Source organism: Harpia harpyja, chromosome 3, assembly GCF_026419915.1.
Source record: "Harpia harpyja isolate bHarHar1 chromosome 3, bHarHar1 primary haplotype, whole genome shotgun sequence".
NCBI lineage: Eukaryota > Metazoa > Chordata > Aves > Accipitriformes > Accipitridae > Harpia > Harpia harpyja.
Genome location: NC_068942.1, coordinates 25,373,765 through 25,400,023, shown reverse-complemented (window position 1 = coordinate 25,400,023; position 26,259 = coordinate 25,373,765). Strand labels below are relative to the sequence as shown.

General features: G+C 39.2%; 1 protein-coding gene across 4 annotated transcripts in view; it reads right to left on the bottom strand.

Moving 5' to 3' along the window:
• The window catches only part of FILIP1 (filamin A interacting protein 1), a 110,466-nt gene extending 84,508 nt beyond the window's left edge, over positions 1-25,958 (bottom strand). For 2 of the 4 annotated variants that reach the window (XM_052781690.1, XM_052781689.1), the window contains exon 1: positions 25,578-25,958. The gene's annotated coding sequence lies outside the window, so the exon portion shown is untranslated. The remainder of the gene's footprint in view (positions 1-25,577) is intronic. The other 2 variants (XM_052781688.1, XM_052781687.1) reach the window with 2 other exon arrangements.
• Between the last annotated feature and the right edge of the window lie 301 nt (positions 25,959-26,259).

The window sequence follows — 26,259 nt, the reverse complement described above, 5'->3', positions numbered from 1 at the left end:
CTGGAACACAGTTAGGGCTTGAGTAATTTAGATCATCTGATATTTTACCAAGCAGCAGGATAAGGTAGATGTTTTGCAAGACTCTGGAAAACCTTTTTCTTCATTAAACTTTAAAATATCTAGAGATAATATTTATGCCTATACATGTCTTATTCCCCACTTTAACTAAGTGATGCCACAGTAAATACAGTGAGCAAAAGAAACAGTCAGGATAAATATCACTGTATTTAATTAAAATACTTTCCGTTACACAACATTATGTTGTACTGAAAAGCCCATGGGATTTTGCCACTGACTTGAATAAAGCTGGTATTTCACTCACAGCCATCACACAGGTACATCAAAAATGCTCCTAACCACCTGTTAGGCTAATGAAAGAAGCAGCTTTACTTGCAGACTTTGCCTCACTAGCATCTTTAACCTAACTGGGCTACAATAACATCACAGCCCTTTGCACAGCAGGATGCCTCTTGGGCTGTTTTTTCCATGCCGGTCGTTGAGAGTTTTAATCACATGCACTAAATAGAATCAGTTTTGTTTGCTACTCTAGTGCAGTAATACAAAGCTATTGATTCTCTGTAGATTTGTTTTGGAGAAAGCCTCTCAGCTTTCCGTGTTCACATACCCATGCCCCCTTTCCCTAGATGCACCACGGATCAGGGAACCAAACTTAGCAGAAGGAAAGCTGAAGTTTTCTTTGGCAGGTTGGCCAAGATACCGTAACGACAGCTTTGACGAAAGTCCCCATCTGCCCAGTGATCTACAAGCCTCAGTTCCCAGGACCCTCAAAGAAACAGCCAGGGAAAGCAAAGAGCTTTTGAAGCTGCTTTTCACTCCCTTACAGTTCCAAGCTCCAGCTGTCACATTGGGGATGGTACAACGAAGGGCAAGTCCTTCTGGACGGACAGTCTGGTGAAGCACTGTGAAGGTCTGGCTATGCACAGCTTGTCAGAAAAAGACACAAACTGAAGGTGATTTTGGCAAGCACCCTACACCCCACCAGCATCACTGGAGAAGGCTTCGGGATGCATGAGGGGGTACCTACTTCCCACGGCCCACAAGCTACCATGAGGGCAGGTGGCGTACAATGGCTTCCACTAGCAAATCAACTATTTGATGATGACTATTATTGTCAGAAATGTTCGTTAGAATTACAGTTCCATTTAATTTACTGTCAGGGCCCTGAGGGTCCAGGACCCCATGCCAGCCCCCCTGGGGCCATCAGTCCCTGCCCCAGCATCGCCACAGCAGGGCCACTCTCCAGCTCCCCACAGCCCACAGCCCTGCCTGGCCATGGGCCCCACCAAGCTGGGCCCACTTGTGGGCCCACAGCCCATCCCGGCCTTGGTCCATTCCCAGGGAAGTGCCTGATGCTTGGGGCTGGGGTTGCCCCCCCAGCCCACTAGTCCCCATGGGGATTCCCCCTGCTCCCAGCCCCCAGGGAGCAGCCACCCATGCAGTGCTCTGACATGTATGTCCTTAATTGTGTATCTAATTGCTTGTAATCACAGCTGGGATTCCCCTTTGCTCCTGGTTAAGAAATTGCTTGTATTTTAAAAGCTTTTCATTTTCATTGATCTTCGTATGTGCATGTATCGACTTAAAGTTGTGCTTCTCTTTTCCTACAGCGCATTACATAAGCTCTTTTTTCTTTGTGCTACAGGACAGAGAAAAGCTAAAAAAGAAATCACTGAGTTTATTCCTGAGAAAAGAAGGATGGTAGAAAAACGAATGCCCCCCCCTCCAACCCAACAATGTCTCTCCTCCACACTAACAGAGGCATCCTACACTCCAGTGATCGTGGCCCCAAGAGCTGGGATGGCAGGCTTAGCACAACTGGGAAAAAGATTCTGTATGAAGCTACCCTTGAAACTTGATTGAACTATTGACTCACTAAGGATTAAAAGTAAAACAGCTAAAAAAGATTGCTGTTACAGTCTTAAGAGCTGGGAGTCAGGAGTTTCCTGGAGTTTTCCAAGAAGCTATGGCACAAGGGACCAGGGGATACTGGATTTGGCCAAATATCCTTTTCTCTGTGGTCCTGGGAGGTAGTGAGATCAGTTGTCCCTACATTCTCTTCTGCTTTCCAGTGGCTCACACCTACAGGAGCACTCTGCAGAGCTAACTCCAGGGAACCAAACCCCTGAACACTGCCACTGAAATTTCTTAAAGACAACATGTGAATGCAATTGTGGCTTCTCCAGGAAAGATTCATCACATACTACACAGTGTTCATAGGAATTTTCTCAGTCGTTGTCACACAAACTTTAAAAATGCCAGACCCATTTCTTCCATAATTACTGTCACAAATCTAATCAACTGCATACTATGCTGGCTGAAGGTCTCAACCAAATCATAATTTTCATTGATTTCCCAGCTTTTGATTAAAACCCTAAAACCTTTCATACAGCAATTTCAATCAATAACTTAGGAAAAAAACTCACGTTATTTCTAATAAAGATCCCCGTAGAAGATTTCAAAACCTTTACTCAACCTCCTAAATATTTGGCACAGCACATCCTTGCAAGCCTGAAATTATTACTCTGTTTGTTATGGTTTCTTTTATTATGCTATTATACAAGACTGTTGTACCTTTTCATTTGTAGCACATTACCTCAGACTTGTTCAGGTACAAAGATGGACTTCTAGGATGATCAGGGGAATAGAGAACCTATCATATGAGAAGACAGAATGAAGAGCTTGGCTTGTTTAGCTTAGCAAAATAAAGGCTGTTAAGGGATTCAGTTGCTGTCTATAAATATATCAGGGAGATGGGAGAGCCATTTAAACTAAATGACAATGTTGGCAAGGAAAGCCATCAGCACAGATTGGCCAGAATTTAATCTATGCTAGAAACCAGAAACAGGTTCTCACTTGGAGCAATGAGATTTGGGAACAATTTTCCAGCTGGAGTAACAGCAGCAAAAATCTTAACTGCCCTCACAGTGGAACTTGATAAGTTTATGAAGGGGATTATAGAATGGGATTCCTGCAATATTAGGACAATAGATTTGATGACCCATTAGATCCTTTCCAGTCCTGTGTTCCTGTATAAAGCTATAGAATATCATGCAGATTCTGTAACCTTCAACCATGCATGCTTCAGAACAAGATATGCCAGCATATTTTATATGTTTCAAGCTATTTAAAAACAAAACAAAACAAAACAAATCAACCCCCCCAACCAAATAGTTCAGTTTATTAACTGTATTTGTTCAGGGTAGTGGTAAAACTTAAATAATTTTCTCTCCCTCAGTGACTATAAATTCAATAGAACCCAAATGTATTACAAAATAAACTTCTTTTACATTCAGTTGTCCATCACTGAAATTCCTAAGATTATTGATAATTAGTTCGACTTGTCCTCTAGCACTGTTTAAGGTTTATTACAAATTTTATACAATATTTTATCCATGACTTTAAAACCTTTGCAGCTGAAGTTCAACTGTTATTTACGGTATTCTGCTCTAAGCTATAAATTAATTAAGGACAAGTACATTTTTGTGCTAATGCATTTTATGTTGGAGGGTATCCAAAAGATATAGCCAAAGGAACAGAATTATGATTGTTTCTCATTTACTTTGGTCATAGCATGGGTTGTCCACGTGAGAGGAAAGACATTTTGTTAAAAACAGAGCCATTTGTTTTTGGAGATACTTTATAGAACTTAAAATTTTTTATGGTTAAAAGATTGCTTATGCTGAGCTTGAAGTAAAAACCCATGAACTTCTATGAAGCAGAAAACTACTTGGGTAAAAAAAAAGTTTGGAAAAAATCTACTTTCACCAAAAGCAGTAAAATGTTTACACAAAAATCAATCATTTACAAAAAGTATTTATTTCTCAATGCACACACATACACATACGCACACACAGAGCCCCCCCAAATGGGATGAAACTATGGCCATGATGGATCTATGCATATTTTCACTTTCCTGTAACTCCTATTTGAAATTTTGATATAAATATTAGCACGCTATATTCATATAAAGTGTACTAGCACAGTCAAGGCAAATTTTACTATGGAGATGCCCAAAACATTACTATAAGATACAGGTAATTAATAGTATCTTAACCTGATTCACTCTACTCCCACCTAAGATAGCTTCATAAATATAGTAACAGTTTTGCCGGTTTTGTTATTAGCAGTTCACTTCCTTAGCCAGTGAAGTTAAAAATCTCTCACAAGTTTCTTGGGAACAATGCTAATTTCAGCTCTTCAGATTCAGCATTAGATGCGCAGGAAGAAAGGATCCAGTAGAATGGAAAACATCTCTCCATTGTCATCAGTTAATGGATGGCTTAGGACCTGAATTACTGACTTCTAATGTCTTTTCCTACCTTACATAAAAATTCTTTTGAAAGCATCCTAAGCTTCTGGCTTTAATCAAACAAGGTGAAAAGAACCCATTTACATATGTGTTCGTCTACATAGCTTTGCATGTATTTTTTTCATTTTAATTTTCTTGCCTTTTGCTTTTACCATATGCACATTCACTCAAGCATTGTGAAGGAGCATCCATCCATCTTCTCCAGCCTCTTCTTACGCAACATCCTTCCTTCATGCCTCCTTTACAATTTCTTCTTTCAACTAAGCAATCACAGTTTCACTTCTGACTCTGACAATGCTAGTGATTTTCATCATAGCCTCAGTTTCTATTCTCATTATATATTTTTAAGGATTCGGTCAGAAGAGACGTATTTTTCAAGTTCCTGATTTACCTCAGCAGTCCACATGATGTATATACATCAAAACAGTCTTGTTTCCTCCTTAAACTGCTACTTTTGTCACAAGCAAAAATAGTCCTTGACTTGAACATAAACTGTCCACGTGCTCTGAACTCTTTCAGGAACAAATTGGTCATGAATAAATCGAGACTGATGAGTTTTCAGAAGGCTGATGTTCTGAAACATATTTTCATACATGGGGGGAAATGTCCTCACTATTTTTAAGAGAAAACTTGATCCATATTCAAAAGAAAAGTTATATACTTCCTGACACTAGATTCTGAATTTACACATCAGTAATTCAAATTTTTTTTCAAAAGGTGCTCCTTTGATTTGTCAACATTTATTTGCCATCAGACTGCTAATTCTTAACTTCTGTGTCACCATTGTGCGATGGTAGGCCAGGTTGGTAGTAAACAGGAGCCTGTATTTTCTCATGACTTCTCTGCTGTTTATATGGAATAAATTAGTGGTTGTGGTGGGATTCCTAACAGACGCTTATTCACATAACAAAAGCACCATGGTATCTTGCATGCAGATCCTGTGCAGAGCTGCCGAACACTGACAAGGCAAAGATCATGAACTTATTTCACAAGTGAGTCAATGAAGAAGTGTCGGGCCCCTGAAAAGTGTCTGAGAAAATCCTAATAGGCCACATCATTTTGTTCAGGTTTGTTTATCAGATACAAGAGATTACTTCACTAAGGAATCTCCCGCACTGTAGGTTTTAAGTCTCCGTTATGACTGGTTTAAGTATAGTAGAGCCTCCCTAAGGACTGCTGGTTTCTGTGCTCCTCTGAAATATTAGGGAGGAACAGTCTAGGGCTGGTCAGATAGTTTATGGTACTAATTCTAGATCTATACCCCTAGGCAACAATTTCATGTGCAGGTTTTTTATTCATTTGCCATGAGAGGCAAACCTGTTCTCAGGAATCTCAAGTTTTATAAGATCATTTCTGTGCATTGCGGCAGCCAGAGAGTGTTTGCCTTCACCCTTCCTTGCTCGTCTGCAGCTCGGGGAGCTGGGCTCTGCAGGGCTCCAGTGTTGACTGCCTCTCATCCTGGCTGTGTCTGGGAAGGAAGCAGGAAGGTGGGTGACCTTGGCATCTTTCAAACCCATAGAGTTCTACTAGAAAACCAGTTTGTGCTCCTGTCATGCCCTGGCACCAGCTCTCTTTGGCTGGTTATATTTCCTTTACGTGGGCTTTGAAGCAGTCTCCACCAACAAACAGAATGGGGTGGTCCTTCACACACTCAACAGCAGATCTGCAGAAAGCCTTGTCCATGGATGCAGAAGTTAACATGACTTGGAGGGAGACAGCAGAAATACTTGGAAGAAATACTTATGATCGCTAACCAGATAAACTATATCAGGTTCCGACAATCTCTTCAACTATAGCTGGACAATAGCTGGAGGCAGGGACAGTGCTTAGGGGAAGTTTCAAATCCTTGTCCTGCACTTGCTTTCCCCTGCTAGCTGCTTTCGGCCACTAGTTTGTGTGTTGGTTGGTTTGTTTGCTTGCCCAGAGCAGAGCACAAATGCAGTCCCCAGCTGCCACAAATTATGCTGTGGAGTTGCCTGCAGTTGACTGAATTCCAGGAGTTGGCACAGAGAGAGTGCAAGGCTTAAACCTCACCTAGGGAAAACTAGGCGGTGGCTTACTACTAATTTAGTAAACTTCTCTCTTTTCATCTGATTGCTTATGACAGGACATGGAGCTACAACTGAAGGACTTGATGCTCAGCTATTTTAAATTACTATGGCTTGGCTGGGGCCCTTGAAAGCAGGCTTCTTTAACCCACTGTAGTTCTGACATGAAAAACGTATTGTTATCTCACCGAGGATGCTTTTATTGAATTGTTTTGAATGTATATGTTATGTTTCCTTTATAGTCCAAATGCGAAAGACTTCTATTTTTAGAAGAAAAACTGTAATTCATGCCCACCAACAACACAAGCTAACTGTATCCTCAGCTGAAGTACACAAAAATCATAATATCTCCCAGCAGGTGCTCTGGAACTGGCTTATGTTAGTCTTAAAACACAAAAATTTGTTGTCATTACTGAGCAGTTCAAATGAGAAAGCTGTTCCTGCAAAACAGTATTTAATGGGCCTGCAAATAAGAACAGAGCAGCAGGGAACTGCAAAATGTTATCTCAAAAGCACTTGCCTCACCCTTAAATCAAATCCAAAATCAACTCTTCCTATGGACAGAAAGAAGGGCAGAGCATGCTGTTTGTCACTGGGCATGTGAATGAGTTGCATGCCATGGCTCAGATGTCACAGCACTCTTTTCAGTAATATTTTTAAGCTTTCAGTAATGCCTCAAGTACCTAAAATTAAAGGTGAATATCTTGAACAGCAAGGATCTTAATCTTACATATATTTAGAGATTTATGTTTATTAATGTAACAGTTGTTCCTCAGAAACTTTTCCGCTGAATTAGTGCTGGAGTTGCAAGTTTTTAAACAACCTGTATCCAAATTTTTGTTAAGCCAGAAAGACTAATTAAGATAAAAGTACTGGAAACATAAATTACGTTTTCAGAGCTGCAATTTAAAACTGTGTTGAATTGCTTCTTAATTGCAGAATAGTCTGATATCTGAAATCATTAGCAATGTTCGTGGTGCATGTCACAACTAAAATTCCACATAAGCATATTTTTAAAATGATCTCTTCTTTCACTTAGCCATTTTGTTCAAGAATCTCCTTCTCATGGATGAGTTGGTAAAATATGCATCACTCAAAGCTCTGTAAAGAATGCAGCCTCTGCTCTGCTTTATGTCAGATGATTTCATAGCTCTTGGAGAAAGATTTGAACAGGGATGTTGGCAGATAAATGTCCTTTTGGTTTGCTTTAAAATTGTGATATATTCATTGCTAATTTTAACAAAGCATGCATTGTACACAGGGCATTGGAAACTTATGCAAGAAGAGGGGGGCTCTTTTTTACATCATGCTATCACTTCAGGACAGAGTTGCCTCTCAGGTTCTGCTTCACTAACAGGAGGAACAAATCCTGGGGCTCTAAGGCACCAGCACTGTCCTTTCACAGGAGAGGAGGGCCAAGGGATTCAGCCAGCATCAAATCCTTATGAGTTGCTGCAAACCCCAATGCTCTACTTCTGCATGGAACAGTGTAGAAAGCCCTGCATGGCCTGATGTTCCCACTACGTAAAAGTTGTGTGGTCCATTCTGCTGAAGCCAAGGGTTCAAAGTAGTTATTTGAATTTCTGGTTGGTTTGTTGGGTGTTTATGGATTAGCCATTGATGCATCAAGAAATTCTTATTATTCTCTTCTCTGACAGAGCTTAGAATTGCCTGTATGACTTTTTTATGTTATTCATTGAACTGCTGTTCAATAAAAGACAGTCCTCCAAAACCACATATGGTTAAAATAAGCTTTTTTTACTGGCATGTTTTTCCTTGCTCACGTTTCCTTTTGAAAAGGAGATAGTCCTGTGAAACCCTGTGCACAATTGTGCCTGTAGCTCTAAGCACTGTTTGTCCATGAGGAACTAAGAAGACCCAATGAAGTGTTATTAGCTTTGACTCATCTGACCAAAGTATCATCTGCTATGCTCATTAATTACAATAGTTCAGGTGGAAACATTGGTCCCCGAGCTTTATTCAAATTGTCTGGGTTTGATTTTTTTTACTCATCTAATGAAAAGAGAACAAGGAAACAGACATTTGAAGCAGAACAGTAGAAAGCAAACAAAGGTGCATGCAGAGGAGATGATACTAAAATAATGCCTAAGGAACCAACTCAAAAAAATCAGTTTAAACATGTGTCACAAAATTTTTCCAATGCTAGAATTTTCCAGCGTTGGAAGTTCAAAATATTCTTGGAAAGCAGTCACTCTATCTGTAATCTTAGAAAAGTCTGATTCAATAATAATAAAATATATCTTTATAACGGAGAAGGGGTTTTATGTGATTGTTCAGATGATCCCAGGCATTTGATGTGTTCAGATGAGTATGAAATGAGGGTTATGTCTAAACTAGTAGATTAAACAGTGCCAGGGCTTGGTCAAAATTTTGGCAGGGACTAAATAGTGGTCCTCCTGGAATGGTTCAGGAATTAGCCCTGCCTGGGGACCAGCCTAGGCAGGGGTTGCCAGCTTGGACATAGCCAACCTGTCTTGAAGGCTAAGAAAGTTTAATAATGTAGGTATGACCAGCCAGTGGCAACTGGACTGAAGGTCAGAGAATCAGCATTAGCACTGTCTAATTTCCTGAAAACAGACATAGCCAAAGTGCCACCCATAAATTCTTGACAGTTTCTGTATGGCTGTTGCCACATTGCTTTCAAACAAGGATAAAACTGTGAGAAGTGGAAACATGTATTGTTGCTCTAGAAAACTGCAGCAGAACCACAAAGCCCTGATTTTTGAGAGGAGAGCAAGCAAATGAGAAGTACTCAGACAGATGGTACAGTCAGATGGAATGAATTCGCGAGGGGGAGTGCAGCAGAGAGAAGAGGAACAACAAGCATGGTAAAAATATGGGAACAGCAGCTGCCATATCTGTTTCTACAAAAGTAAAGCAGGTTGAGCAAATTGCCTCAGGAGCCTGCCCTGTGCCCAGATCCAAAGCGAAGAACTAAGACGACAGCTTTTCAAGGAAGTGTAGTGCCATGCAGATGGGTGAGGTTGGACTCTGCACTGTTGCAGTGGTTAGAGAGGGATCAGAGATGATCACTTCCAAAGCTCACAGCTGGAAGATCAGCTGAGGTGGACACTGGGACCCAGAGAGAAGTCCAGCTCACCTGGCAGGCAACGGTGAATGCCAAACAGAGCAATGACACAAATCTCAGACCACAGAGAGACATGAACTGAGATAATTCTGATTCCAAATGAGTCAGGTGAAGATCCGGATAAATTCCTAATAAAAGCATATTTACACTGGCAAAGTGTCATTGCAATTGTTGATTATCCTCTGCCTTCCCGAAGGCAGTGTTTCTATCCCACGGCAAGGGTGATGGACAATACCTATCACTGGCAAAGAGATCCTGACTGACAGGTACAAAGGTTTCATACAAGGGCTTGTCACAGAGCTATTCCTTCCCCATGTCTCTCCCTAGCAGCACGAGCAATCTTGCTGTCCGCACATTTTTTCCCACTGTGGCATAGGCTCTGCTGAGGAAATATTGTTGAAACAGAAAAAACAAGAGCCTTCACCTCGTTTCTTGCGCTGTAGTGCTGTAGCATCAGATGAGTAAGTAACTGTGGGAAGATTATTGCTTAACCCTGTAACCCTGAGACGGAGGTGCTTTCTGGAAATGGCATGTGCATAAGCCAGCTGCAACAGGCAAGATATGAAGAACTGGGACAGCACCAGCATGTGTAAGCTATTCTGAGAAGTTAGCTACAAATCTCTACCAGGTATCCTTGGTGCAATACTTTTTTCAGTGGCTCTTAGCCTGGCATAGTTTTCACAGCGATGGCAAAAGTCAATTCACTGCCACAGAGCAGTTCCCTGGCTGAATTTCAGTAGATCACTCTGGAACATGGAGACATTAAAGCTGTTCAGCAAAATGGTTATGGGATTGTTTTCACATGGGCAAACAACAATTTTCTCTCATTTCATTCTTGGAAATGCTCAAAGCATTCTAGTTGAAACTTCCAAAAACAATTCAGACTCAGCCAGACATCCAGCCTGAACAACTGAAGTTTGGCAAAGCTGTAAACAACTGGGCTTCATACAAGACTAGATTTTTTAATGAAAAATGTCAGGCAAACTTAGATAGGGGTCTTCTTATCAGCTGGTTCTGTACTATGTCTTCTCTTCTACGTCCCAGCTTAACATCACATTGGTAAGTCAGCTGGCATACCTGACTTTTAATATAGCATGTAGTATCTGCTCACATTTATACTTCCCCTTTTCATCTATTGCTAGTTCCCAGTTGATTAGCTATATTTTACTAACACAATGACAAAACTTGAGACTAACGGAAATCCTTCAAATGCCTCTATTAACAGAGTTCAGGTTATTTTCTAGATCAGAGAAATCCGTGTCAGCCTCACAAAAGTATCTGGATGGAACATCTTGATTTTTCCCAGTTTTCTCATGACTTTAAGGAAGGACTCACAAAGAAAAGCAACTGAAGCAGTTGACTTCGATCAACTAGTTGTCTTTCTAGAATTAAACCGTTGAGACTCAGAATGTGCCTGTTGATAAGACTGCTTATCAATAAACCCATTCCCTCCCTTCTGTATTCAAAAAGAAACATTTTTAAAGATGCTAAAAATAAAAACAGAGGTTTTATCAAATAAATTAATATGTTTTTGTTTGTAACTGAAACATCAGAAGTAGTGTCTCTTCTGACTTTCACTACCTTATTCTCAGTGGATTTCATGGTTTCTTAGAGAGTACATGAAAAAAGGAGTTGGTCATGATTGGTGAGCTGACACACAGCACATTCTCAAAGATGCCCTAAGAAATTTCTAAATATTCCTTACAATAGTTTCAGCCAAACTTGCTAAGTTTTTTCCTTTATTTGATCTGCAAATGACCTCTTTTGGCAGCACTCTGAAAATATACAAAAATAACATAACGTCTACAATTTATGTTTTCCTGCCTGCAATGCTCTATGACAGCATTTTTAAGGTGAACCTGACAGTCTGCCAGATTTTTCTGCAATGTCCTTGGGAATTTTGTCCTATTAACTACAGTGGAGTTTTAATGCAAGCTTTTTAAGGCAGGCTTGTTTCCATAAAGAAACTGTTTTGATTTTAGGGGTTACGCAGATGAAATGCTACTCCTCAGAGTTGGAATCCAGAGGATCCCACTGAACTGCATGACAGAATTGAAAAGTTTTTGCATTCCTTGAGAAGCTTGTAGAAGGAGAGTTGTACAAAAGAAGACAAAATAAAAGAAAATTAAAATACAACACTAGGTATTTCTTAAACTGTCAAAGGCTACATAATCTAGTATCATCACTGGACTCACAGAAAACCTAAGTTTGATGCTTTCTTCATAGTATAGTGACACGATATTATTTATTTGTACTGGTAGATTTCTTTTTCAATGATGGCTTTGTGCTGGCTTATGTTGTCTCTATGGAGAGAAATGGGAATATGAGGTTAATACCAATATTCTCCAGCACTAAGTCAGTTCCTGTGGCCTAGAGAAGGGCTGGGACACCTGGACACTACCTATAAAGGCTCAAGGATGTGCTTTTCTCACTTTGCCCCTGGTGTTACAGCTATGCATCTGTCCTGCTGCTAAGGCTTTGCCCTTTGGGGATTCCCACCACAGGGGGACTGGAAGCAGGACAGTCTGATTAGAGCTTGCAGCTGAAATTATGCTGGGCAATTTCTTCTAGTAAACAATTCATCTCACCTAAAAGCATGGGTTTGAGTACACTGAAGCAGATCTGGGTCAAATTCAGTATGAAGTTTCAGTGAAACAAAAAATGAAAATGGAATGTATGAACTGCAGAAACAGTTCCTTTTGCTATTTCCGATCTTTTTTTTCCCCACACTAACATCACAAGAAGTCAGAGGTACTATCAAAGTGAAGCAGAAAAATGATGAGAAAATGGTTTCTCTGCCCTCTTTTTCCACATATCCAAATTCCCTGTCAAAGCCCAGCAGTGTTTTAAGTTCTTGCTATACACAAAGAAACTGTTCTTCAAATTGTCTGCATGATACAAAATGGGTATTTGAATACAAATGAGTAAATTTGGGGTCACAGGGAGTAAGAACAACTCCATGATTTTGCATGTAGCTTCGGGTCTTCCCAAGTGTCAGCTCTTGCTCCGGTGAATATTTAAGTATTTCATACAAAGTAGACATTTTTTTCTGCAAAGAGAAAAGCGGTCATCTCGGAATACCTTGTATTTAAAGTATTTTCCTGGGAGGTGGAAGACTGTGTTTTAATCCCTATATTGTAGCAATAAAGTATTCTAACCTTTTCCTTTCTGGGTTGTTTTGGGTTCTTTTCATGGTCCCAAACTCCCACTTGTCTTCCTGTTCTTTAAATTTTGCTAGAAGAGCCCCATAATAAAAACAGTATTTTGCAGTCTAGTAAAATATTTAATCCAAACAAAAACCAGTGTGCCTTACTGTAAATCCTGAAAAAATATAGCAAAGCATTTATTTGTTTTTATTTTTTAGATTCAGCCTTCAATCAAAAAAGTACATATATATGCACAGTCTTAATCATAATTAATTTTCCTGGGAATTCCTTGGAAAGACTGACTGAGCAATGCCTCCTTCCCACTTTTCTCTTTGGGTCTCTCTTTTACATGCTGGCTATTTCTGAAACTTGTCCTCCACCACCTTTTTCTCCTCGCTTACAGCTTCAGAGGTTTAGGGGCAGAACTGGGAGCACTGTGAATATTCTTGTTTTCTCTCTGGGAGGAAAACAGTGCTGCATTTGTGAAAAGTTCCTTTTGTGGGTGAACCACCACAGTATTACTGAGTGATTGATTATTACATGAAAACTTTTATGACCAAGAAATCAAAGCCTGTTTCCTAGGGGATTATACATTAAGATGGATCAAATATTTTTTATATTGACCATGTTAACAAATATAACTAAAACAAAGATATAAGGTGACAACTAATATAAAATGTAAAATATCAATGGACATATTGCATAGCTTTATATGCAATATTATTTTTATTGCCAGATTCAGGTGCCTATTTTCTGACAGCGTGGGACAGAAGATGAAGGGAAAGAAGAGGAGCTGTTGCTGTGCCATTAGCAACTGTGGGACGGCTGATGCACTCCCCCAACACATGACCTGACTGCAGCCCTATTACTGCTGCTCCATTACAAGTGACCAGTATGAATAACTGCATAGTTACAGAGTTGCACTGTGATGCAGGTAAAGCCACAAGGAAGGCAGCATTTTCAGTCTGAGTAAGGGAGCCTTGACATAGGGTTGATGTTGGGGTGAACTGAAATGTTATCTGTCAGCTGTAGCTGTCAGCAAAAATATTAAAGAAAGAGCAGCTGCATCATGCCACAAGCAAGGGAGTGGAGCAGTCGTAGCTCCAAAATAGACTTTAGAGTCAGACAGAGTTTTCTTTTAATGAACCCTAGTAATAGTCATGGACTGTTTATTTTCAAACCTGCTTTGAGCCAGTTGATAATGCTACTGCTTTTAAAATGTTTTAAACAAATGCTTGAGATGCAAGTAAAGAAGAGCTATTTAGAATAGGACTTACTGAAAGGTATGTTACTACTCCTATAAAATGTAATTTTTCCTACTAATTATTTTCAGCTTCTGTAGCTTTAAATTTACCCTCCCCATTTTAGTGTATAAGTGCTGATATAACAATAAAATTGATATGACAATAAAAAATCATAACCATGTTTCTCAGCTGGAAGAAAAATTATTGGCTTATTATAGCTTCTGTAACATTTATTCTTCCTTTTCAGAACATTTAATTAATAAGATACTAAGCTATCCTGAAAATATTTATTAAAGAATAACATCTTACAGTCTTTTTGGGTTGCCATTAAAGAAAATAATAAGCAGCAGTCTCTTCTGGATCTTGAATTCCAAGATAAATGTAATAAAGCTTGTGGCAGGGTGTTATTGTTTACTGCTTGGAAAAACTTATGCAACAGCAGAATACGGTTCTGATTTTTGAGCTGCTGCTAATGAAGTACAACCAGACAGGGTACATTGCCATGAGTCAGGAAATCTGGATGTTCCTGGACAGAGGCCAAGGGAGCTTAGACACATCAGAGATGTGATGTATATGTATCCTCTGGGGGAGATACACTGAGCTGTTTTCAAGCATCTCAAGCTGCCTGATTCAAGAAGCAACCAAATGACTACCCTGAAATGAAGTTACTAGCTGTCTGTTTCTCAGAGTCCCTTGTTTTTACACCAGGAAAACAAGAATGAAGTAGGCTGTCCAGGGGAGCTTAGAGATTAGATATTCGGTTCAGCCTTGAGACAGTAGGTCCAAACCCCTGAGGGTTTAACTTTGTTCTTTCACCATAAAAAGAAAAAAGAAAAAAAACCCCACGACACAAAAAAAGAACAAAACAAAACCCCCTAAATTAAAAATAAACCCTGATGTGCTACAATTTACTGTGAGACTTTAAACAAACCTTTTGACCTCATGGTCTGCTAAAGAATGGCATGACTTTTTTGTAAGAGAATGGGTGCTACCATTTTACACATGGGGAGAAGCTCCACTCTCCACAATGCTAAATGGTTTGCTGAAATGCTGCTATGTTTCTGTACAGCACTATGGTACATATGCAACTCCCTAGCATTTTTTGAGCCTTTGAGATGTTGTTACTGTGGGACCCTATTTTTCCAGTGATATTAACTGGTTTCCTAAAGCTAGTTGGGATCACGTAAAAGGGTGCCACTGGTTTCTTTTGCTTTCCACTCACTCCCCTTTCTTGCAGCTTAACATAACCACCCCCGGAGACTAATTTTTCACTCTCCCCTAACCTTTTTTGGTAGGTGTGTTTTCCTTATCTTCCCACAACCCTTCCCTGCATCATGCCCCAAGGGAGGACTACAGCTTTCACTGCCTTTCCCAGCAGAGCAGGACATGCAGAGCAGTTTTTTCCCTACGCAGCCTGTGCTGGTACACCCAGGTATGTGGGTGGCTGCTTGGACTTCCACATTTCACACCTTTTACCAGGGCAACCTCTCACAATAAAGACCTGACCTCCCTTTCATGAAATCCAAGGAAAAGTCATTTATTACCCCATTCTTTTCCCCCCTAGAAAGGCTCTAAAGTAAACTAAGAAATATTTTCCAGACCTCCTACTTTGATCTGGACTGGTTTTGGGCCCATCTTTGCAGTTGCTGCTGCTGTTACACCATGGCAGGGCATGGTGTGATAGACCTGTGTTGCTTTTGATGGTGTTTCAACAGCTGTGGCTGCAAACTTTGGCCTGCCTCTTCTGTGTTGGGGCACATATGTGAGCATGGGACTCTGTCCTGCTCTCGGACCCACTGTCCCTTCTGTCTACTCGCATTGCCAACTGCACATATTCAAAATATTGAGATAATCTTCCAAAGTGTCAATCTTCCTGTGTCTCAGGAGATTTTAAAGCAATACATCATGGCATCAGATCATCTAGAGCTCATAGTCTTCAACTATCTTGAAGCCAACAGGACTGTTTCTTTCTAATTTTCTCTGGTTTTAATTGAAGCTGAGAGTCATGTAATGGCAACCTAATCCTTAGGGTAAAATCCTTATCAAAAATCTCGTTTGCCAAGAGAGTCACCTGAGCTGCCACCATTGCTTTGACAAAGCGGGCAGGACTGGAGACCCTGGCTGCTTGCTGAGCCTGCAGGAGACAGGTAGCACCGCAGGACATTTCTGTTTTCCAGGCACTCTCTCTTTCCCCAGCCAGTATGTGGGGTTCCTGTGGCCTCCCCCCAGCCCCACAGTGGCTCCGGGGCTGCCCCACCACCAGCTAATTTGGGCAGTCACCACCTACCCACCCCTTCCCTCAGAGATCCTTTTTCCTCCAAGCTGTTTTTTTCCCCAGCAGCCTCCTTCTTGTACCAGGCAGCTTGTCCTGAGCATTCCCAAAATAACAACAAGCTCACAAGCTGACAGCACCATCTTTGCCCTGTGAATTACTTCTTGTACAACTGAACCTGAGGGAATGGTTTTGTTTTTCCTGAAACATCTTAGCATTGGCGCTAGTTTGGTTTCTATTTTGGTATGGTTTTGTTCTTGCAGCTTCCTGGTCACATCTCTGGTCCTCCTCTTTCCTTTTTCTGCTGTGCTTTACCAGTATGGTGGATTTTTTGCTACCCACAACTCAGGGCACAGCTATGCTTCCCTCTGGGGAGCTCCTCTAAAAATACATATTCTTGTCATTCAGACTAATTCAACTTCTTTTCCTACTTCTCCCAGCAGAATCTGGTTTCCAGGGAGGGCTATTTAAGTCTCCTTATTCAAAGCTGTTGACATGATGTTCAATACTGCAACATCTCAGGGTGTCAAAGTCACTACTATATTTATTCTTGTCACATCCCAGGTGTTATTAAAAGTGTAGAAGTAAATAACTTGCAGAGAGTCATATAAAGAGTCACTGATGTGAAAGCCAGCCATTTAACCAGCCTTCCTCTCCCCTGGTATGATACCAAGCACCTCACATTTTAAGGTAACATGATTTGAAAGGGATAAACAACAAAATTCAAACATGGCATGAATATTTTGGAGAGGAAACCTGAATTTATCGAAGTATTTCTAATTAATAAGCAATCCATCAGATGTCCTGTCACTCTTGCAGCCCATTCCCTGCAGTGTGATTTAGTCTTTGTTTATACAACTAATGCTGGAAATATCTAAATTAACCCTCCCTTTGTGCAGTTATGCTTGCTTCATTTTTAGATACTCACTGCCGTCTTGGAGAGATTTTTTGAGTTGACAGCGGTATCCTGTAGAATTGTTCCTGCTCTACTTATTCCTTAAAAAACTATTACAAAATATTGTGTTGTGTTCAAGCTATTCACTGAACACTTAAGTAGATTATTCAGTTTATTTCTGATATTTTCCTGTGTTTCCTTTGTGCTATCTAAGCTTAGGAGAAACTCATTACACTGTCTATAGCTAACATCACGTATTTTTCTAGCACTTCATTAGTTCTCAAGACCTATGGTGATACAGGTTGTGCGGTTGGAAGTGATACTCAAATACCTAGTATCACTGCAGGGAATTTGTTTTCTTGGAGCCACGCAGCTGTGTCACTGTCACACGTCCTCCTGGGCCTCCAAGTACCACAGCAATCCTGTTGTATATTTCCATTTACAAATAGATCAAATTCTGTATCAAAAGTACTTACACTGTACCCCCTCCGCCTTTCTAATAAAAAGCTGTTCCAAAATAATTTGGAGTTTAAGAACATGTTCTCTGACAGCGGGAAAATCAGTTTAGTTATTTTTTTCTCCAACCTATAAGCTACTTTGAAAACTACTGCCTATATGGATTCAAGGCATGGTAGTTAAGGATGCTGTTATCTATCTGGTTAACCCATGGTTTAGAGGCCCCTAGCTTTAAAACACCAAGCTTCCTAGCCTCCTGCTGAAGCACTTCTTGTCTGTCCTAGCCTGTTCTGGTGTCTTTCAAAGCATCATCTCTTCTTCCTAAATCTCACTAACTTTCTCACTAACTTAACCCCCACTGGAGCATATGGCAGCTTTTTTTATTAAAAAAGCTGCAAGAGTAATTTGTATGACCCGTGTGTGTGTGCAAGTCATACTAGTTCCTCAAGCTCCTCTCTGCAGCAAGTGCTGCCTTTGCTCTAGATGAGTACAATGGGATCTGAGACCTCTGTACTCCACCAGCTGTGAGGATTCCCTAGCCTTTTTCCACTCATCTCTACTGATGATGACAAAATTTTATTTACAGTATCCAGTTTTAGGAACATTACTTGCTGATTCATCTAAAGAGAAGATGAATACCTGTCTTCAGCTGTTATTCTTAATAGGTATGAGAAATCCTGTATGGAAAGACTGCCTGCCACATCCCTTTGAGTGCCACAGGGCCACTAGTTTATCCTTGCTTCATGCTACAGTAATCACCACCAGGTAAATTTAGATGCTTCCACAACCAAGGGCTTTTCTAAACCAAAAGAGCCTAAGCTACTCTCAGGTTAACCAGAACTCCATCTAGGAATCCTGTTTGCCATATGTGCATCATGCTCTGTTCCTGATTAGGATACAATTGGAAAGAGATGTTCAGTAAGAAAAGTGAACTCAGCAGTGGAAGCAGTCTCCAGGGTTTCCTTCCTCAAAAGCAGCATCTCTGTTTTCCTTCCTTATTTGCTTATTATTTACAATCTCAATGCTAGCCTTTCAGCTTACTGGACTATCTGGAAAGACACAGGTGGAATATACTTAACCTTTTTTTCAGAATTCTTTTGCAGAAAGATGGCACCTTAATGGCATCCTAATTCTAAATGTTTGGCTTTCAAATAGAATGTGGCAGGGAGGAGGAGGGTGTGCATTCTAAATGCTGGAGTAAACAAGGATAGAAAATTACATACAAGATTTTTCATTCTTATTATGCTTATTTGAGGATATAACACATCAAACATAACAAAATCAAACAAAAACCCCCTACAGATACTGCTTCTTTTGCAATTTTGGAAGTGCCAAAGGCCTGTGATTTATGTTACTATCAATTGTCTCTTCAGCCATCTTTTATTCAGCATATGGATTTCGATAGACTGATTATCATCACCGGCAAAATATTCCTCAGCCAGCCATGTTCAAAACAAATTCTGGTTCTGTAACTCCATAAGTGGCACGTCTCATTGAGAGGACATGCTACTGTGACCCTGCCTTTTACTATTTGCAATGTGATGCCTTTTGTGACCTGAATTCTAGCTTCTGGCTCCTGCTACTTGATGCGGCAGTGGTTCCCACAGCCAGCTGCCTCGTAACACGTAGTTCCTCTGGCACTCAGGAGCTCTGTTGCCATGTGTGTCCCTCCGTGCAGAAGGGACATCTTGTTCTGCGCTATGTTTGACATGCTTGAGGACATCTAGCATGGCATCGTTCCCTTCCTTCTGTCTCCTGCCTAGAGTAAAAAATTGGAATGTTTATTTTTCTCTAAAGAATTTTATCAATCAGATTGAGGAACTGAAATCCTTATCTACTGGAATAAAATTCATGTTTTTTATTACAGAAGTCCTTCTAGAAGAATAGAAGGAGGAGAAATAAGACACTATAGAAGAACTACTGTAACCTTTACCTTAAAAGTTAGATCCAAGAGGTTTTGCGATTACAGATGGTGGGACAAGTGAAATTTTGGGAATAAGCATGAATGACAGACATAGGAATTGAATAGCTTTAGCATGAGAAATTTTTTTTTTTTTTTTATTTTAGTCAGCCCAACACCAAACCAGTCATGGTTAACCACATGTGCTTTGCCACCCTTACATTTATGTCCTTGCTTATGGCTTTTAAAGGGATATTTTTTCAACAATCTGGATTATATATTTTAAAAGTAAGAATGTTCTTTGAGTCACATAACTAGGTAGTGTGAGGTTTTATGAATATCCTATCTACTAGATTCACAAATTTGAACTTCAGAATGAATTGTATATGTTTTTCTTTAGTGTATACTTGTTGTCACAGTAACTGCAGTTTTCCCAATAAATGGAAATTGCATCGTTTCCTTAGCATTCAGGTTATTGCACTGAAATAGCACCATGAACTCACCACCACTTCTCCCTTCCTGTTGTCAAGCTAGATCTCATTTAGTTACAGGAACAGGCACTAAAACAGGTTAGTTTAGATATGTGCACATTAGAAAGCCGAAGCAAGTCTGCTTAGCCCCATTACATCCTATGACTCATGCGTGTGTGGGAAAGACCTTATTTTCACAGAGATCTCTTAGATAAACAAGGCAAGTTGGCAGCAATCGATTATACTGATGTTAGCAGTCTCCTGCTTTCTGTTGCGTTCATTTGCTTTATATTATCTGAAAAATGCAAGCAGTCTGATAAACTCTAATGAAAATTCTTGTACCAAGAACACATGAGCTTTCATTTTCAATTACTTTTTTTTAAATAGGAGAACCCTTAAAACCACTTTCTAAAAGTGCTTTTCTGTTATTACAATAAAATCCATTTTTTCTCAGGTTTTTTTTGAAGTTTGTTAGTGAAGCTGTAGCTCTTGCTATCCACAGCCATAACACACTAGTTAGTTAGATACCTCCCCCTACCCAAATGTACAAGCCTCTAGATACTGTGGACTTCAGATAGAAAATGGATTTAGACTTCAAAATATTATTTTTACATATGCACTGGAACAAACTTTTTAACAGCATAAATCACAAAACATTATACTGTTTGACACCATTTCCCCAAAAAGGAAAAGCAAAGAAAGCAACCCTTACTGTATTAAAGAGCTCTTGAAGTATATAATTCAAGCTGGAAAAGTTTATTGCAAATTCATCGAGGTTTTTGCTCTTGTCCTGAAAGCCCACCAGTTTATATTTGAATGAGTCTGGCCACGTTATAGATAATTAAGATTTTAATTGCCATTTTATCAGCTTTGAAATGAAACTCATTTGGACAATGTACAGCAATCTTTTAGATTCACACACCCCTTTGCTTGTGTCAGCTAACAGCAACTAGACGGGTTGCCCATTTAAGGGAAAAAGTACAAGCTCCAGCCTATTTCCCTGTACTTCGGATGTGTTTGTCCCACTCCTTCAGCAACGCATTCTGTAATGCCAAAAAGCATTTCTTTTCTTACAAAAGGCACACACACGTGTGCACACATACGCACATTTCTGATTAAGTTTCAGCTCTTACAGACCTGCAAAGTTAAGAAACTGGATGTTGGAATTCTTCATTATCTACTCAGTTCTCAGCAATTTTCTATTAAGTAAGTGGGAGGAAAAAAAGCAATGCCATTTCATTGCCTCAGAACACTACTCGCTAAACAGCCCAGGATAAATCACGTATTTTAGCAGCCATATATCTATAGAAGAATGATTTCAAAATAAAATGCAATTATGCTTTTAGGATATATGCTTTTAATTGTAGAAATTGTCTCTTTCTCTGTATTTGTGACGTGTGTAAACCATTTTGGAGGAAACCACAATCCATATAATCTTACATATCATCTTTAGAGCTAACATTTGCATGCTTTACTTGTGGAAAAGATTTAGAGATATAGTCCAGCCAAAGCAGAATGAGAATGATAGGGCAAAGCCATCTTAAATTAAAAAAAAAAAAGCAAAAAAAAAAAAAGCTGCCCCAATCTAGGAAGACTTTGTATTTGCATTGATATTAGTACTTATTTTGCTATGATGGTAAGAATAAAAAGTAATACAGAAAGTGCAGATTATCTGCAGAAGCTGGAGGAGTAGGTGAAAAGACACAAAATAAAAGGAAAAATCTAATCAAGTATCCAGAAAGGCAAAATTTTCACAAATACATTAGGCATCACACAATCTTCAACATGATTAGAGACTCCCACTATCTCTCCTGAACAGGAAATAGGCACAATTGTTCCTCTCCTTTGGACACCAATATCTCAAAGAATAACTACAGGACTGTGTTATAAAGGCTTTATTTTTCTAGTGTCACTAACTTGGTACAAATACTAGCTACTAAATGAGAAAAAGAGAGGTTAAGAAATTTCAATTCTTTATGAAATAATTGTTTCCTTAGTTATCCAATATCCTCCAATATCAAGAAAAGCCTCTATTCCCCAAAATAATTCCTGGTATTCTGTATAAAATTAGGAAACAACTTTCATTAGAAAATACTGAGAAAAATGAAAAGAGAAAAGGCTAAAAATGAAAAGCGCCAGAATAAGATGATGAAGCTGAAAAGTATAGGTGTTTGTGCTTCTTGTAAAGAAATATTTAAACTTTTCTATACAACAGATTATCATTATTTTATCACATACACTATTTTACCTTTCTAGCTTTCAGTTTTTATCTTAGGTTTTATATACTAAATATTTTTGGTGAAACAGGAAGATTATAGCTCTCTTTCTCCAAATGGCATTTTAGACATGTAGAAGGACAAAAACCCTGCCCCCAAATTCAGTTTATATATTAAAATAGTATGGCAAACTGCAACAACAGACCTTGAGAAAGGAAGGGAAGAAACAGGAAATTAGAGAAAAAGTAAAATGTCTCTTAGGAAAAAAATTATTTGGACAGGAATACAGATGATCCATTTTGTTAAATGCTCCTGAAGGGACTGGAAATTTATCTGTTAATTATTGAACACTAAGACCTGATCTTATTAAACTCAAAGGAAATCTCACCCTGAATTCAGTGGCATAAACCTGGCCTCTGACTCAGTACAGCTCTGAGGCACATTCTTAATTTATGCCTGAGGGCACATCAAGTGAGTTAGTTAGATGTGATTATCAAAAGCCTTAAATTAAGCATGTGTGGAACCTGTGCCACCAGAAAGATCCTGTATCAGGAGGAGTTTTGCTGATATACCTGTATCAGTAAAAAGCTTTTAGTATGGAAATAGCTACACTGGTGAAATTGTGACGCAGAGGAACAAAACAGGGCATACTAGTAAAAGTAGATATTTCCTGATATGCTTTCTCCACAAGTTGCTTCCAGGAAGCACAACTATGTCTTCAGGAGTCCTACCTTGGTCGACATAGCTCTGTTAGTAGACAAGTTTAGTCCTTCCATGACATTAGTGTCAGGTGCTACAGAGAGGCACTATAGAAAACTAACAACTCGTATGTCATTAGGCCAATTTCAAACTTACTAAAGCCAGTAGCATAGAGGATAGACTAGTGAACACCAGAGCTGAAGGTCAATAGCCTACCAGATATGAGCAGGAGGAGTATGGGAAAATCAGGCAGATGTAGGCAGTGACAGAAGAGTGCTAAGCTTTGAAGATGAATTTCGTCTTTGAATTTGATGTTAAAAAGAACCAGACGTTCTATAAAGAGATTGAAAGACTGAGGTGATGACAAAACACTCAGTTAAGATGATGACTTTAGCTGTGGCTAGACTGGTTAAAAGAGGCCATAAATTATCATTTTGCTGTAATGAAGGTGAAAGAACAAGCCATAGGCAGCATCTGGAAGTGGATTCAGATTGGGAGGAATACACAGTCTTTAGCACCATGAAAGGCACCATTCATTACACAGTTAGGGGAATATAAACAAAATCAAAATAATACATAAGGGGGAAAATAAACGGGTATGCTATGTCTACTGGTCTTCCAAGAAAATCTCTACAATGGAGTGTGTCGCCAAAAGCTAAATTACTTTGTGATTTGATATAAAATTGAGCTTGGTTTCACTGTAGTCATTAGTAGAATTGGCTATTCTTCAAATATGAAACCATCTGTTGAATAGCCACATTACATATTCCACAGATTTGGTTGGAAAATCCCAGAGCCTCTTTGTGGACACCTGTTGAGCAGAGTAATTTTAGCCGCCTCCTCCATTTTGAAGTGGAAAGGAAGACAGATGTATGTAAAACCACAACTTCATGTGTTCGAGTTGGAAGTTGCTATCAGACTGTTCAAAAGTCACTTCATTTGATAGCATTCAGGCTAATAAATTTGCCTTTTGCTTTTATTTATTTATTTTATTTATTGTGCAAGAAAAGTAAAATTTTATAACCATACATTATGCTGAGCAACAACTAAAACCCAAAAGCAGTCAATAAGTAGGATAGCATACAGATTTTGTCATCCCTATGTATTCAGAAGGTCAAATTTGCCATTTCTTGACAGTTTATTATTTGCCAATTAACTCAGTCAAAATACGAAACAGTAATTTTCACTCTAATGTCAAGATGACAAAAACTGTTTTAGTTCTCACTGTACAGCTTTCTTATGAAAAAATAACTTTCTCAGGATATACCTATATTAAAAAGTAATACCAAAGTTTCCTTTTGAGATTTCGGATACCATAGTGCTGTAGTAATTCCACAGTAATGATTATCACATTAAATCACGGCCACCAAAAAGTATTCCTGTCTAGTGCTTAAGTAGTGTGCCCCTTGCTATGAAATAAAATGTAAACTATATTATCTTTCCTTTTAAGAATTTTCCTCCATCCTAGTACTTAATTTATCTTATTGCTTCACAGGCAGTTACATTCTCAGCCACGAAGTCAAAGTTGCTTCAGAGTATTTTGATTTCATCCAATCTGTAAGCATGTCACTGCTAAGATGTGGTATTGATGTCATTTATATAGTATGCAGGGATGAAACTAGAATTATTTAGCTAAAGCAAGACCTTCTCATCTTCCTGAGGCAGTCCCAGAGTCCACAGACTAAGTGTCAAACACCACAGTCAGTCTGCGTAGACTCAGTCAGTCCATTCCCTCTTTAGGACAAATATTTTTCACCTGAGACAATTCTACATAAATCTATGAACAGGGTTTTTGCATGGGTTAAGTGCATTCTTTAAATCTTTGCCTTCGTAACTGAATTCATACTGCATATGAATTCATAGTACATGTTTTAAAAATTCATGCATACTAGATTTCTTTTGTTTGGAGAAAATGGCTTTAAAAGATGGGGTGGGGGGGGATTCATTCTTCAATTGACCAAACAGCTTTTGTCAGTTTAGACAAAAAGTCGTACTAAGCAATTCCTCCCTTAAATTACATGACCATTATGGGACCATAGGATATGCATTTCCAACAGACAAACAGGCTTCCATTCTGCTGTCAGGGTAAAGCATCGGAGAACTGGTTTCTCATTTATTTTGCTAAAAGAAACACACTCTGACGCAGCTTAAGCACACTTGGGTACAACAAACACAAGGTCAGTCTTTAGGATGGTTGCATTATACAGCTAATTAATCTAGCAGAGATTAATATTTGTTCTATGTAAATAAGTACAAGAGGAAGAACCAAGAGCTGTTGTCACAAGGACAGTACGAAAGGCACCAGGTGTGCCTGTGTGCTAAAAGTTAGTAAGGAAACAAAAAGTATAAATGTGCTGGGTCACAAAGTATTCAGTTAATTCAGTTACTGAATGGCTATTTCCTCTTACTTATAACACAGACTGTCACTGTTTTTAATAGTTGCTAGACTATCACTGGTAAGGGATGATATGTATTCTATTCTTAAATGTTGGTCGTCTGTCAGCATGTAAGCAGATATAAGCAAAATACATGTCAAAATCTATACAGATTTTTTCATATTACTACTAGCTACTTGATTTTGCTCATTCTAGGAAATACAAAATTTATTTAAGCCATGTTTTTCTGTGATGAAAGCGTAAAAAAAAAATCTAAAACTGTTAACCCAGCTTTCATCTACTGATGTTTCAAAATCATGCAGAAGATTGTTCACAGAAGAAAAGAGACAATAGTAACTACAAAAGAAAATAACTTCTTCTAAAAAGAATGCATTGAAGTGGTTAGCTCAGTCTTACCTGTCAGCAGCACGAACCTATGAATATATCCTTTACACCCCAAGACTGCAGTAGCTTGTCCCACAGCACTACCACAGCAGTAGTCTGATCCAGCCCAGGAGAACACAAAGAGAGAAACTTTTCCCACTTTTCTAGGTCTACCAGCAGCTGAAGTAATGAAGGAAATGGGGTAGAGAACAGAAGACCGGAGCTGCTTCTCGCAGAAATCCCAGGCAGGAGAAGTAGGAGGTATACTCTGTCTGTGTCTCACCCAGACTTTTGTTTAAAAGTTTTTTCAACTGTTGCTAGGTGGTGTTAGGCTTTGGCAGTTTAGTTCTCAGATTGTATTTCCCCTCTTCTGGTCTCTTCACACAATGTTACAGCAATGACTTTGTTGAGCTCAGCTCGCTTGTGCTATATTTAACCAGTGTTCTCAGCAAGTCAAGCCTGTCAACAGCTGAGAAGTTTGGAGCAGGCTTTGCTGAGTTCCTCAGCTGCTGAATTATCAGTGGATGTAGCACTGCACAGCCCAGCTACTACATTCACTGAAAGATTGTGGGGAAACTGTCAAATCCTTTTAAGGGCTTCCAGTGACTTCACGGGAGTAATTACTATTTAAAGCACTAAGTACAAGATGTGTATTTAGGCATATATTTTAGACTGCTAGAGAAAGAATACTTGTGTTCACAGCAGATGAGTTCAA